General features: G+C 53.4%; 1 protein-coding gene across 2 annotated transcripts in view; it reads right to left on the bottom strand.

The window, feature by feature from the left end:
* Positions 1 to 8,764, bottom strand: part of LOC118169881 — a 40,092-nt gene extending 31,328 nt beyond the window's left edge. Inside the window, exon 1 of one of the 2 annotated variants that reach the window (XM_035331652.1) lies at positions 8,691 to 8,764. The gene's annotated coding sequence lies outside the window, so the exon portion shown is untranslated. The remainder of the gene's footprint in view (positions 1 to 8,690) is intronic. The other variant, XM_035331653.1, reaches the window with a different exon arrangement.
* Between the last annotated feature and the right edge of the window lie 4,206 nt (positions 8,765 to 12,970).

The following is a 12,970-nucleotide window of genomic DNA, read 5'->3' as shown; positions in this document are numbered from 1 at the left end:
CTGATACCTGTGAAAGGGGGGTGATAAAACAACCCGCTGACACCTGCAGGAACTGGATCCTTCCTCTCCTTGTGGTTCGTGAGCACCAAGGAAAATAGAGAGAGGTCTTCTAAAACTGAATGGTACTTACTTGAATTAAGTGACCTCTGGGACTTCTATTCAAGTGTAATAGCTCCAAAAAAGCTCCAGCAAAAGCTGCCACGGCTCTATCTGACTCACAGGGCACGGGTGCCTTCCCATCCCGAGCTGTAAGGAAACAGGGAGGTGGGCAGGGACTGGACCGTGGTATCAAAGGGCCCATTCATGAAGCATGCCTGCCTCTCAACACACCACTAGGGTAGCACATGAGGGTGTGTGGTTGGGCCTGTGCGGATGCTTTGGGATAGAAAGTTTTCCTGCATTTCACCATTGCTTGCTTCTCCTTTCCTTTCTTTTTTTTCCTGTTCTGTTCCTGAAGTGGCACTTGACTAGTGATGATGGTGATGATGTACTCTGTTTAAGAGGCACAGCACCTCTCTGACTTGCCAGACGCCAGCTGCTGTGTGGCGTCCTTTGCTCTGTTCCTTGAGGAGACCAGTAGGTTTTACAGCATTTTCTCCAAGCAAGGCATCATCCCTGAGATGCGATCACGTGGCAGCGCTCCAGGGAGCTCCAGCAGGGAGGCAAGAATAAATCATGAAAAAACACACCACAAAACACCAAATAAATCCTGGAGAGATGCTGTTTCCTTCCAAGTGATCCTGTGAGGTAGGGACTGCCAGGGAAGTAGAGAAGCAAGGGTTTTACCTGTTCTGATACAGTCCCACTTTTTTCAGGAAGATATTAAAAGCACATTTCAATGGAAATTTTGGTGAAGGGCAGAGCCCGGAGCCTGTTCAAACATCCACCTGGTTTCTCCTTTCTCAGCCTAAGCAATGAACAAAGTCAGAGAAGGAAACAAGCCCAGTACTTACTCCAGGCAGAAAGGAAGGCAGACTTGGTATAAATCAAGATGCTCGATAATCTAGATGCTTCAGTTACATTTTTACACCTTAAGGAAATAAAATGGATGTGGCTGAGCCGACCAGGTCCCTGGGGAGGCTGGCACAGCTGGGATCACAAAACAGCCCGTAAGGGGCTTGCAGAGACACATTTGTTCCCTGGGTGCAAGTGAGGGAACAGAAGGGCCCTTCTCCCACGCAGGCCCTCGGCGGTGCCGTGCTCACCACGCGCTCGGTGTTGCTGAAGGGGAGCCCAGCCAAGAGATAGACTTGGCTTTGCCTAGGCAGGAAAAAAAGTGAAATGCTTTTTTATTTTCCCTAAGGGCATGGTGGAACCAAGCCACAAGGATGTATTTATACAGCTTCGCCTAGGGTGGTGTGAGCACCTTCTCTGGTGAGTCACTGGGTCCCCAAAGCTTTTGCTCTTCCTGAGTGACTCCAGGTATTTTGGGGAAATGCTGCTGGGTACAAGGACGATGTGACAACGCTAGGCTAATGCAGGACGCGTGGCTGTGGCTGCAGGTCTGCAGGATATTGCCCCAGCCTCCATAGGATGATGATGTTTGGCATCAAGAACCCAGTATCTGACTTACCCCCAATTTATCTCCATTTTTCTTCCCACTGCTACTTTGTAGTCTTCCAAAAAGCATTTCCCCAGCCTGTTGCCCAGTATCTCTCAGGAAGCTGGTGGCAGCGGTTCCTCAGTGACAAGATGGAGATAAGGGGGACAGGACCAGCCCCACTCAGACAAGTCTGAGGCTTCCTTGCAGCCGGAGCAGCCATGTGTACATGCACTAAATGAAGACCAGGCTCGACTGTTTCGATGTTAATTGCCCAGCTGCTTTAATTGGATATGGGCTTCTAAGCCTCGAAGTAAGCTGTGTGAAAAGACAAAGCAGTATTTACCTCTTATCTCCTTAGTCTTGGCTTGCCCAGTGCTACACGATCAGCACACGTGTCCTGGTACGGAACTGGCCATGAAGCTGATGGGTTCTTTTGCAAGAGAAGGAAAAAGTGATACTCTGCACGTGAGGTTACTGTTCAGACCCTGAACTGAGGGAGAGCCACTCTGCTCCCAGCACTGCTCTCCCCCCAGTAAATTCGGTCAGCGAATGGAGCAGAAAGGGAACTGTAAAGAAACACTGCCACAGGCCTGATTTCATCCTTCATTACTGACGTAGAGAACCCAACCAGAAGCAAGCAGAGGTACCCGATTTTGGCTACTGCCAGAGCGAGGAGACACGACATGGGGTACAGAGCTACTGAGGGAAGCTGCAGGGAAGTTGGCAACCTCTTTGGGCTGCTTACCACATCACGAGGCAAGATGAATCAATAATATGTATCGAGCTGGGAAAGTTAATCTGCATCCAGAGCATCATCACAAATTAAAAGGAAATAAAATCAGTACAGCTCCACTGGCTCTCATTACCAGCACAGTGGAGAGTAATTAAAATCTGTGGGCCAAATTCAATGCTGGAAGAACTCTTCTGAAGCCGGGGGCGCTGTACAAGGGCACTGCTTTTTCCAAACGCTGTGTGCTGCAAACAGCAGCAGGAGAGGGCAGTGGACCGGGCAGGGTAAGCAGGGAACCCCTTCAGAGGCAAGGCATCCTGCTCCTTGCTCTTCCTCAGAGGAGTCATGTCTCCCACCTGCTGCCTTGGGGCTGCATCTCCCTGGCTCCTGCATCACTCAGGTGCAGGGTTCCTGCTCTGCTTACAAGGCCCTCCCAAGCCAACGCACAGCCACCTTCCATCAGCCCTGGCTCACCCCCGCCCTGCTCTGCCTTTTCACTGCTCCCACTGAGCTGTGTGCTCCCCTCTCATCCCGCTTCCAGCACAGCCACCCTCACTATTCCCTCTCTTCTTTGCTAGAGAAATTCCTTTTCCATACCACCGAGCACCCTCTGCTACCAGCCCAAGAAGGACTGTGGTTTAGGTCTCCCCACTGCACCACGAGCACCTCACGGCATGCTGCTCTCATCACTCTGGATGGAGCAGAGGCAGCAGGGAGCTTCTTCCCATGGCGATCCAAAGCCAGCCGGTACAAAAACAAGTTATACACCAATGCACGCGGTGCTGTCATAAGCACGGAGGGGATGGCTGATGTGCCTGTGGCTGCTTCTGGGCTGGGCCACCTGTCTTACGGATTTGCTTCATGCTACGGCTACAGTGAAGCCTGAGGTGTGTTCTGACAGCCAGGGTAAGAAGCACTGCAGGTACTGCTCCACTGGCTGACCGGGGAGAAATAACACAAGTAACACAGCAGCGGAGAGGAGCACTGACTGTGTCCGCTGGGACATGGCCATACGGCAACCAGGTGAGAGAGACCCTGGGGTAAAGGACAGAAAATCTTCCCAGGAAGATGCGACCGGCTGTGGCAGCACAAGGCTATCAGCAGAGCTGGCTCTCAGAGCCTGGAGCGCGGTGTCATCCTTCCCATGTCCTGGGACTCTTAACAAAGACACTGTACATCTTAATCTTCAAGAGCTGATCAGCACGGGGGCTGCTTATCAGCAAGGAAGGCTTCCACAGCCTACTCCTTCCTCTTCCAAAACTGGACTTGCTTTTTTTTTTTTCCCCACCTGTAACTCTGGCTGCTCTCAACAACACTGAGCTTCCACAGCAGCCGAGCTAACGACTTGTGAGGTCTCCCCGCTGCAGGCACAGCTTCTCCAACCACAAGATTCCACTTTCCAAAGCCACGCCGTGCCCTCAGAGCAGGAAAAGGACTGCCACATCGCGGCTCGCAGGCAGGTTATCTCGCGTTGCACGAACCTGACTGCCCACAGGCAACAGAGCTGTTGCAACAGCTGCGGTAAAAAATGGGGCACATCAGTGCAAAACAGTTAAGTACCGCAAACCAGGCCTCCTGAGGGAGCGCTGCAAGATCTCCGTGTAATTGAGAGGTCTCCGTTCAGCTCAGGCCTGAGGTTTTCCCAGGTTAAACTACCACAGCGAGGATTAGCAATGAAACCGTATCGATCCCTACAAGAAGCAGTGGAACCACATCCTAAGGCAACGATGAATATGATCCGAGCGTGACTGCACTAAGTTACTGTCCGTAACACAGGTTAAAACAAGAACTTGGTTAATTACAGACGGGTCTCAAGTCATGGGAAATCTCTTGTCTCTAGTGGTATACAGTGCTGTCAGGCAACTGGCTTGAATTCAGCACACAGCTTGGGTTCTCAGACCTGGTATGACCAGAAGAGAGGAAAAAGATTACAGTATTCACATTTTGGGAAGGGAAATATCCTGTGAGAGATGACCTTGCAACCCCTGTCCAAGGAGTCTCCCCTCTGCCTTATTCAGAAGTGAACTCTGAGCACTCCAGCTCTTTGTTCTGGTGGGTTTAGGGTAGAGAAACACCAAGACGGCTCTCAGCAGACTGCCCACTCAGCGCATCTTTGCCCAAAGCTACATCCTCTGCAGTTCGGGATCTGAGCTGCGAATGATGCAGAAAGGGAGTAGCTTGTCCTTTGTGCCACCATCTCGCAGCCGCTGCCTGCAGGCAGCTTTGTGCTCTGACTGCAGGCTGGGGGAACCGAAAGGCCCTTCTTTTAGGAGCAGGCTGGAAGGACTGGCCATGGCGCCCAGAGTGACAGGAACACCTCAGTACAGAGCCGATCGCTGTCACGGATGCCCTGTTAGTCCTGGGGACACAGCTGCCATTCAGCACCGACCATGGCTGGTGTTGTTTCTGCTCCAGTCACACTCCGAGCCGCTGCTGTACCTCTAGATCTCTCTGCAGGGTGGGCTCACCAAGCAAGGTCCCCAAGGTGAGAGCAGACTTGATCACAGGACTGGCAGGCGAGTTGTCCTTGAGACAAGCTACAAAGTCAGCAGCTAAATCTGTCACAGCAGCTCTGCCTGGCTGTGACACCAGGAACCAACGCGTATCGCTGCTGGGCTAGGTCTGCATGAAGCTGTCTCTCCTTGGCATCCGAGGGTCCTTCATTCCCTTCCTCCTGGGGGAAAAGCCTTCCACGAGAGGATCAGCCGTGCGCTGACAGCCTTGTGAATCACTCGCTTGAGGTCAAAGCCACTGCCACCTTTCAGTCACCGGGTGCCTTCCTAGCCGTGCCTGCAGACAGAGGGGGGCTGCCCTGTCACAGACAAAGGGGTTTTGACAGGGCACTGCCAGCTCTGCTCCCGCTTGCCAGGGAAGCCCAGGAGGGGCCGTGCAGTGTCTGACTGGAGCGGCTCTAGCCCCGTACCTACAGTGCAATGTCTGGCTGCTTCTGCAAGCACTGACAAGAGAAGCAAGAGTGTAAACTCCCACTAGCATCTGCTGAAGCTTCATATCCCCAAGGAAAAATATTTTTTTCTTACACGTATCTTTAACCATGTCAGCAGCAGGGGAGGCAAGGGCGCAGACACTCTCATTAGCTAAAAACACTTGCAAAATACAAATCCATGACCAATTCATAAGAAAACGCTGCTGCACTTTGACTTCCTGCCTAGGACAGGAGATGGAGAAGGATTTCAGAAGCATTGTTAGTTCATTCCTGGCAAGGAGCCTTTAGGACAGGTGCTGTTTAATTCCCCATTAGGTTATTTCTAGGAGATGAGGGGACTGTCTCAAACCCAGGTTCTAAAAGGTCTACAGAGGACCCACGTTGTTCCATAGCTAAATGGATAACAAAAGATGGTGGAATTTTCTTTCCTTTCTCCCCTTGTGCTTCACCTTGAAGCAGCTGTTAGCTAAGCCAGAAAACTCCTCTGCCCCTCAGTGTATTTAATACAGCCTCGGCAAAGGAACTGCAGGCTGTCATCTCATGAATATGGGAATTGCCTAATTCTCCAGCTATTCTCATTACCTCAGCCTGAGGGTCCCAGCTTTCCATAACTAATTCCTGAACTCACAGACTTCCCACTGTCCCTGCTGTCCTTGAGCAGCGAACGGCAGCTCCTCACATAGCGATGCTGGTGCCTGCTGCAGTAACGGGGGAGCAGGGAGGACTCTGAGGACAAGGAGCCTGATCCCAGCTCTCCTTGCACTTCCCAGAGCTGTTCATCCTTTGTCCATGTAACTCACAGCAGGGGGGTTTGAAACCAACCGGTGCTGCACAGCACACTGCAGTGGCTCAGGACTGGCCTAGCAGCCCTGAAGGCTGGGCAGCGGGCTGGCAGCAGCAAAACACAACCTGTGGCAGCAGAGAACCCCTTGCTCTGCTCCCAAAAGCCTCTGAGCTCCCTGCCTCCTTCCCTCCTGCAGCTCCCATTCTGCATCCCCACGAAGCAGGGGCTTGCAGCACTTCCCACCTGTCGCTTCGTTTTCCCCCCTCATCACATATGTTCTCAGTCCACCTTCCTTCCCCACATCCACACATCCGTCTTCTCCTCCCTCGTCATTTCTCCCAAGCTCGCTGGTGCTGCCAGCCCTGTCCATCTTCCTGAGACTCCAAGCTGAAGCTGTTCCTCTGCTGCAAGGTGCTAATGGCTGCCAGCAACCAGCTGTGAGGGCTGCTGCGAGCTGCAAAGCAGATGGAAGCCGAGGCTGAGCTAATTACGAAGCAGGGACCGCAAAACTCGTGCAGACTCTGGCCAGAGGAGCCTCGTTTGTTCCCAGGGACAAGCGGGTGCATCCTCGGCACGTCAGCAGGTGACAGCTGAGCCGGGCAGCCACCGAGCTGCGGACAGCTCTACAGACCTGGGCAAAGAATGTGCACGTTATGCCTCCTCAGCTCACAAACATCCACAACTGCTGCTGCCGAGCTGCTCAGGACAAGCAGAACGTGCTCCCCAGCTGCTGCTGCAGAGCGTGAATCTTAACGTGGGGCTCAAGGGCCAGGCTCCTGGGGAGCGCAGGCAGCACAGCCCTTCTCAGCGGCCAAGACACAGCTACGGGGGCACAGGTTACTGAGTCCGGATTGTGGCAAGGTAGAAAGAATCACAAGCTCTTCCTGTTCCTTTTGTGATACGGGATTTTTTTTCCTGGAATTTGCCAAAAGCCTATCTGCACTGACGCTAAAGAAAAAGTGGATTACGTCTTCAAGAGGCTTGTTCTTCATGCTTCAAAATTGGCTACATGGAAGCAGCAGCAGGAATCACCTTGGAAGTCCATGGTTTTGTAACCAGAGCCTCCCTTCCAATTAGTCATATTATAGGGCTGTAAATACAATAGTTCCATCAATGGTATGGAGCAGTCATGCTGCATTTGTATTAACATAAATGAGTGCTAATGTGCCACAGAGCTAATCTGATATGACAGCAATTGGCTGGTGCCCAGCAGTGGAGGCCCTGGAGCTATGCTTGCTCCCTCTTCTCTACAGGAACGGGCCCTCCGAAACGCTGGAAAGGAACCAAACTGCGAAACCGCAGCTCGCCTGCCAGCAGTAAGCGATGCCTCTTGCAACTGCATTGCCCTGAGATGCCTGGTCTCTTGTTTCTTGGGGGGTGTTTGTTAGAGAGGAACTTTAACTCCTACCAAGTCACCCAGTAAGAAATCAGGGTTGCCAGGGTATCTCATAAGGCTGGATCAGCCTGCCCAGAAATCTGCAAACACCAGCTGGGTATTAAAACCCAGAAAAGGCATAAGAGGACTCAGCCTGCTCCTTTCTCTTTCCCCTGTGTCTACTGGGAGCTATACAATGTCACCCAGTCTGCAGTAGGCTTTTCTTACACCGGTGTAAGGCTTTGTGAACGCTTTGGGGCAATCATTGTCCTGTGCCATGCCCTACAGACAGGGCAGCGAGACTTAAACCTGAGTCTGCAGCTGGGGTTCTTTGGTTAAAAACCTTAAAGGAGATCGATGGAAGCACAGGTTGGGAACCAGATCTCCAACATGGCCCACCTCCTGTCCGGGCTTCCCTTAGTGAGGCAGGCTGTCACACATGTCGCAGTAGGTGTCCAGGTAGGTGTCCTGCATTTACCTCACCAGCCCCGTGCATGCCTTGCTGTCTGGCTGCCCACCGCCTTGCCTAAAGCAACCTCACCCATCACGGAGCTCCTGGGTTCTGCCCCAGTACAAACCAGGCAGTTGCCACGGACCTGTTTGAAGCAGAAACCACCCTTCTCACGCTTACAGGCACCAACGTTTTGGCATACGCAACAGCAGTATCTCAAAACCCCTGAGCACATGTGGCTTGCAGAACAGCTCATGGAGCAGCTGATAAAAATGAGGGACGATTTCATTAGAGGACGTGCGGATGAATACCTCGACCAGAAGCCTTAGGATCTGCAACACCCAGTTTGGGTCGTGGCTGTGACTTCAATCTCTCAGCTTCCTGCTCCCCCACCTGCACAACGGCTCGGTAAGGCGTCCCCAGCCTGCAGCAGGAGGCTCTCAGCCTCAAGGGACGGCTGCGAAGCGTTTTGGGAGCCGTGCACCAAGAAGCCCCCACCGCCCCGAGGCCTTCCCTTCCCTTGCCGCCAGCAGACCCGTGCCCCCCCCCCACTCCCCCCGCCCCACAAAGGCGAGGGCTGGGGGAAAGCAGGGCTGCAGCCGCCCGGAGCATCGCCTCGCCCGGCTGCAGCGCGGTACGAGCGGCACCGGCAGGCTGGCGGAGGCAGCCCGGGGCTCCCAGCAGCCGCGCGGCACGGCTCGGCCCCGCGGCGGAGGGCGAATGCGGGCAAAACGCAGCGGCACGGAGCCCCCCGAGCCCCCCGCTACGGAGAGAGGCGAGGCCGCTCCTGGCCGCGCTCCGGCCCCATCACGAGGGCCGTTTGCCGTGCCCGTCCCGGTGCCCATCCCCGTGCCCGTACCCACCTGCGGCTCCCGGCCCCGCCGCTCCTCCCGTGCCCGCCCGGCAGCGCCGAGCCCCGGCCCGCAGCCGCCGCCCGCCCCCCGTGCGCCCGCGGGGCCGGGCCCGGCTCAGCCGCTGCCATGGCAACGGCGGGAGGGGCGGGGCCGCCGTGAGGGGGGCGGGGAGGGGGGAATTGGGGGAGAAAAGCCCCTTTTTGGGGTCCCTTCGGGCTCGGTACGTGCCCCCAGGCACGGCTGAGTAGTGCTGGGTGTGACCGACCGCCGGTCTTTTGTCTGAGAGCCAGCTCGGGGGGCTCCTGGCCTCGTCCCTTGTCCTGCGGCGGGGGCTCGGGGCTGTGCCACCACAGAGATGCCGTCCCCGTTATTTCCCACTTGGTGCCCAGCACAGCGGGTTGTGTGCTGCCCTCCCGGCTCCCCCCGCTCCTCTGACTCACCGTGAATTTTAGGGACGTGGTGAGCTTCGTGGTGGCTTCTGCTGCTGCTAGGATCCGGCTCTGCAGTGCTGCCCGGCCGCCTAACGCAGCTCTGAGCTGGCCGGGTTTCGGCTCGGGGAGCTGCAGGGCTCTGGGCTGGTGACACCGTGGGTGAGAGGAAACTTCCCAGATCAGATTTTTTTAAGGATGTCATTAACTAAACTGCAGAGAGAAGCTGAATTTGGAGAAAAGTAAATAGAACGACAATCCCGAGCTCTGACTGTGTCCAACATCTGATTTACAAAAGTGTTTGTTTTTTTTTTCCCTCCCGAGGCCTGTCAGACTCCCATGTCACCTTCACAGAGGGGGCTTTCAGTAGCATCACGCTCACAGCGCGTCCTCCACCGAGAGCTCTTAAATCACAAACACAACACACAAAGCCTGCAGTAAGCCTCATCTCAGAGAGGAAAAGACTGAGGCAGAGATAAAATGTGCTCAGAGTCCCAGAGGTGTTCCCCGGCACCTCTTCATTAAAGTTTTTTACTGTACACAAGGACACCTGGAGGATGTCTCAGCGTTGCTGTGCTATAAAGAAGGATGGTGAGGAGAACTTGGAGACCTACTGCCATCAATGATCTTTATAGCTCCTGCTGCTAAGTGCTGCCTCCTCTTCTTGTGCGTGTTCACTTACAGACAGCCCTGACTCCACTACTTGGAGAAGGCTTCCATTTCTCCTTGTGCTTCATGTATGCGATAGTCTGCGGTGGAGAGCACATCTCTGTACCAGGTTTGGCTCCTGTGGAAATGGGCAGGGGAAGACCAAGAGGCGAGAGGTGGAACAGCATCTGGGTGATCGATCTGTCCCCGGCTCCCTGCTCTAGTTACAGCCGCTCTGAAAGGCCAGGAGATGCCCCTGGACCTAACAGCGTAACGCTGAAGCTCATGCCTGTGTCTCTGCTGGAGATGAGCATCCTGTTGTTTGCGAGTCCAATTACAGCTAAAGCTTGGGAAAAACAAAACAAAACACAGAAACAACTGTCCACGTAAATAAAAAATTTCCTGTTGCAGGAGCCAGCAGAGGACACTGCCTCTTGCTCTGAAAGGGCTGTGTGGTTTTTGTTCCTTTTGCCACCATCTTGCTGCTCCATGACCTTCTGGTGGCAACCTTGGCAGGAGAACAGTTGCTGCCCATTCTATTTTATCCGTATCCATCAGATAAATTTGTTTTCCACGTTGTTTGTTGCTGCTGTAGCAATACTGCTCCTGTGCAGCTTTACTTAGGAGAGGGAAGAAACAAAACCACATGACAAACGGGTCCGATTTATCACAGCAACAGAAACCTGCAATTCAGCTCAATCGCCCCCACAGGCCAGCTTAGACTGCATCAATATTTAATGCCCTGAGTGCCGCTGCTTTCGCAGCTCCAGCTTCCCCTCTGCCCCTGCGCTCCTCACGTCTGTCACCCCACCAGCCAAGCAGGGCACCCCTGTGCTTCTTCTGCCAAAGCTGGGCTCTATCTCCGGGCTGCCTGGGCTATGTGCTTTGTACCCAAAGGGACACAGCCCCAGTTGGCTGAACACAGCCAAATTCAGCCCCGTTCCCTGCTTGGCTGGACCACCTGTGCTGCAGATGTATGCTTGAGCAACTTCAGCTCAGCTTTCTGGGCATGCCTGTGGGCTGTGGCAAGGCAAGTGGGAGCAGGGCTGGTCTCAGCTCAGTCTGTTCTGGGGTGACCGTGTTTACCCAGAGGTGATCGTGTAAGCCAGAGTTCACCTGGCAGCAGGCTGGAGGTGAATTCTGTTCACTTGTCTGTGCCTGTTCCCGGTACTCAGGCATATTTTATCCCAGAGGGAACCACGGTGAAATAATTCACCAGCAAGGCAGTCAGCCTGCACACGATGCAGGACCTGAAAAGAGGATTACCCGAGCCCGGTCACATCCCTCCAGCCCGTGAGCGAAGAGAAGCCATGTGGAACTCAATGGTCTCTATGTGGTGGCAGGCCAGAAGAGATCTGCCCCCTCTGCACGGCTCAGAGTCACGTCAGGCAGGTAAAGGAGAGGGGCTGCACCCCAGAAGACAGCAGCAGCTTGCTTCTGGCTCGCTCTGCCTGCAACAGCAGTGGGAGCAAAGGCAGGCAGTGCTGGGGCACAAGGCAAGGAGGACGAAGGCTGAACAGCGGTGGGAGGCAGCACGCGGGCAGAAACAGTGCTGCGGAGGGGGCTGCAGGTTGTACGTGGCCACAGGCACGTTCCCTCACTGCTCTGCCACATTGGTTCCCCAGGTCAGTAAAATGGAGATAATTGAGATCTCCTGGTGATAAGCACAAAGTAAGGAGAAGCATTTTTATTTATTGGGGCAGCAGTGGGGCGGAGGAATTTGCACTGCTGGGCTGGTAATAAATGACCCCACAACTTGAATTCCTCCAGCAAGGCTGCACCTTCCACCAAGCTCTCTGTTCACTTTTAAAAAGCCATTATCCAGCAAATTGCATATTGCAAAGGGGGAGTTCATTATCCACTCCAATGGCAGTGAGTGGCAGAGGCCATTAACATTACAATAACTGGCTTTTTGGTGAGATGCTCTATAATTCAGTTGGTATTTAACACTGGCCGGGGGGGCTCATCTCTTTACATAAAATACATTAAGCAAAGCACCTTTGTGAACGTCACTGTGCTGAAGAGCTGTTATAATGATGGTGATTAGGAATAAACATAACAGCAGACGCTGCTGTCTCAAAATAGCTTGGGTCAGTGGCCGCACAGCAGAGGGGACAATGACGAGCACAGCGGCCTGGTGGATTTGCAGGGGAACAGCTGTCCTGCTGCAGTTTGCCTGGAGGAGTTGGGTGTTTTCCAGCACTAGAGCTTGGCAGCTGCTGGGGGAAGCCTTTATCCCCTGGTACTCCCCCAGCCCCTCCACCCGGGTACACGCAGGGCACCTGGTTTATGATAGGCATGGTCTAAGACTAACAGCAGGGCTGTGCAGAACATGTAATTCAACAGCCACATGCAACTGCACCGGGAAATAATGGATTTTTCCACCAGTTAACTCTCCAAGGAAGGAGCTCAGAGCCAAGTCAGTGCCTTCCAACTCACAGCCTGTTAGAAAATTTAACCCAGAGCACAGCTCTTCCTCTTGGCAGCTGCCCAGTTATTAATTCTAATGTATCGGCTGCATCTGAATGGCCTTGGGCTTCTGCCCAGTATTTCTATTTATTTGTTTTCCATTCATCACTAAAATTAAAACTCAAAATCTAGATGGAAATCAAACATGCTGAAGTAGTACTTCTGCCCACATACAACCGGCAGCCATCACTGTGCTTTTTCTTCCTCTGCAGTTTGGTACATCTCACTCTTAAGACTCCTTGTGTCTCTCACCTAATACATACCTTTATTAATAGCGCAGGCACTACCGCAGCCTCATGTTCTCCTTTCTACGCAGATCAATAAGCAGCAGCCTCTGGCTGGAGGTTTTTACTGTGGACCAGGTCACAGTGACTGTGCTGGAGACCTTTCTGGATTTAACACTGTCTTCATGGTTTGAGATGAAGCTGATGGTGCAAATGGCTGTGCTGAGGCTAGGAGCCTGGGCAACTGTCTGGGCTGCAACCACGTTACACTGCAGCATACTGTCTGTGGAAGTTATATGTCTTTTCCTTTAAAAACATGCAGTTATCTAAGAAAATCTGTTTGTTTTTTTTTCTTTTTTTTTTTTTTTTTCATCCCCATGCTTTTTCACTTGTTCCCAAGCAAGAGGTGGAGGTTCCTCAGACAAAGCTTTGCTTGTGCTGACTGGAGTTAGCTGTTCCACCCTGCCGGAAGCACCCAGCCTGCGTAAGTGCTTGCTTGGCTTTTTACTGACATCTTGGT

This window comes from Oxyura jamaicensis, chromosome 7 (genome assembly GCF_011077185.1).
Source record: "Oxyura jamaicensis isolate SHBP4307 breed ruddy duck chromosome 7, BPBGC_Ojam_1.0, whole genome shotgun sequence".
Taxonomy (NCBI): domain Eukaryota; kingdom Metazoa; phylum Chordata; class Aves; order Anseriformes; family Anatidae; genus Oxyura; species Oxyura jamaicensis.
This window is presented reverse-complemented; position numbering and strand designations above follow the sequence as displayed.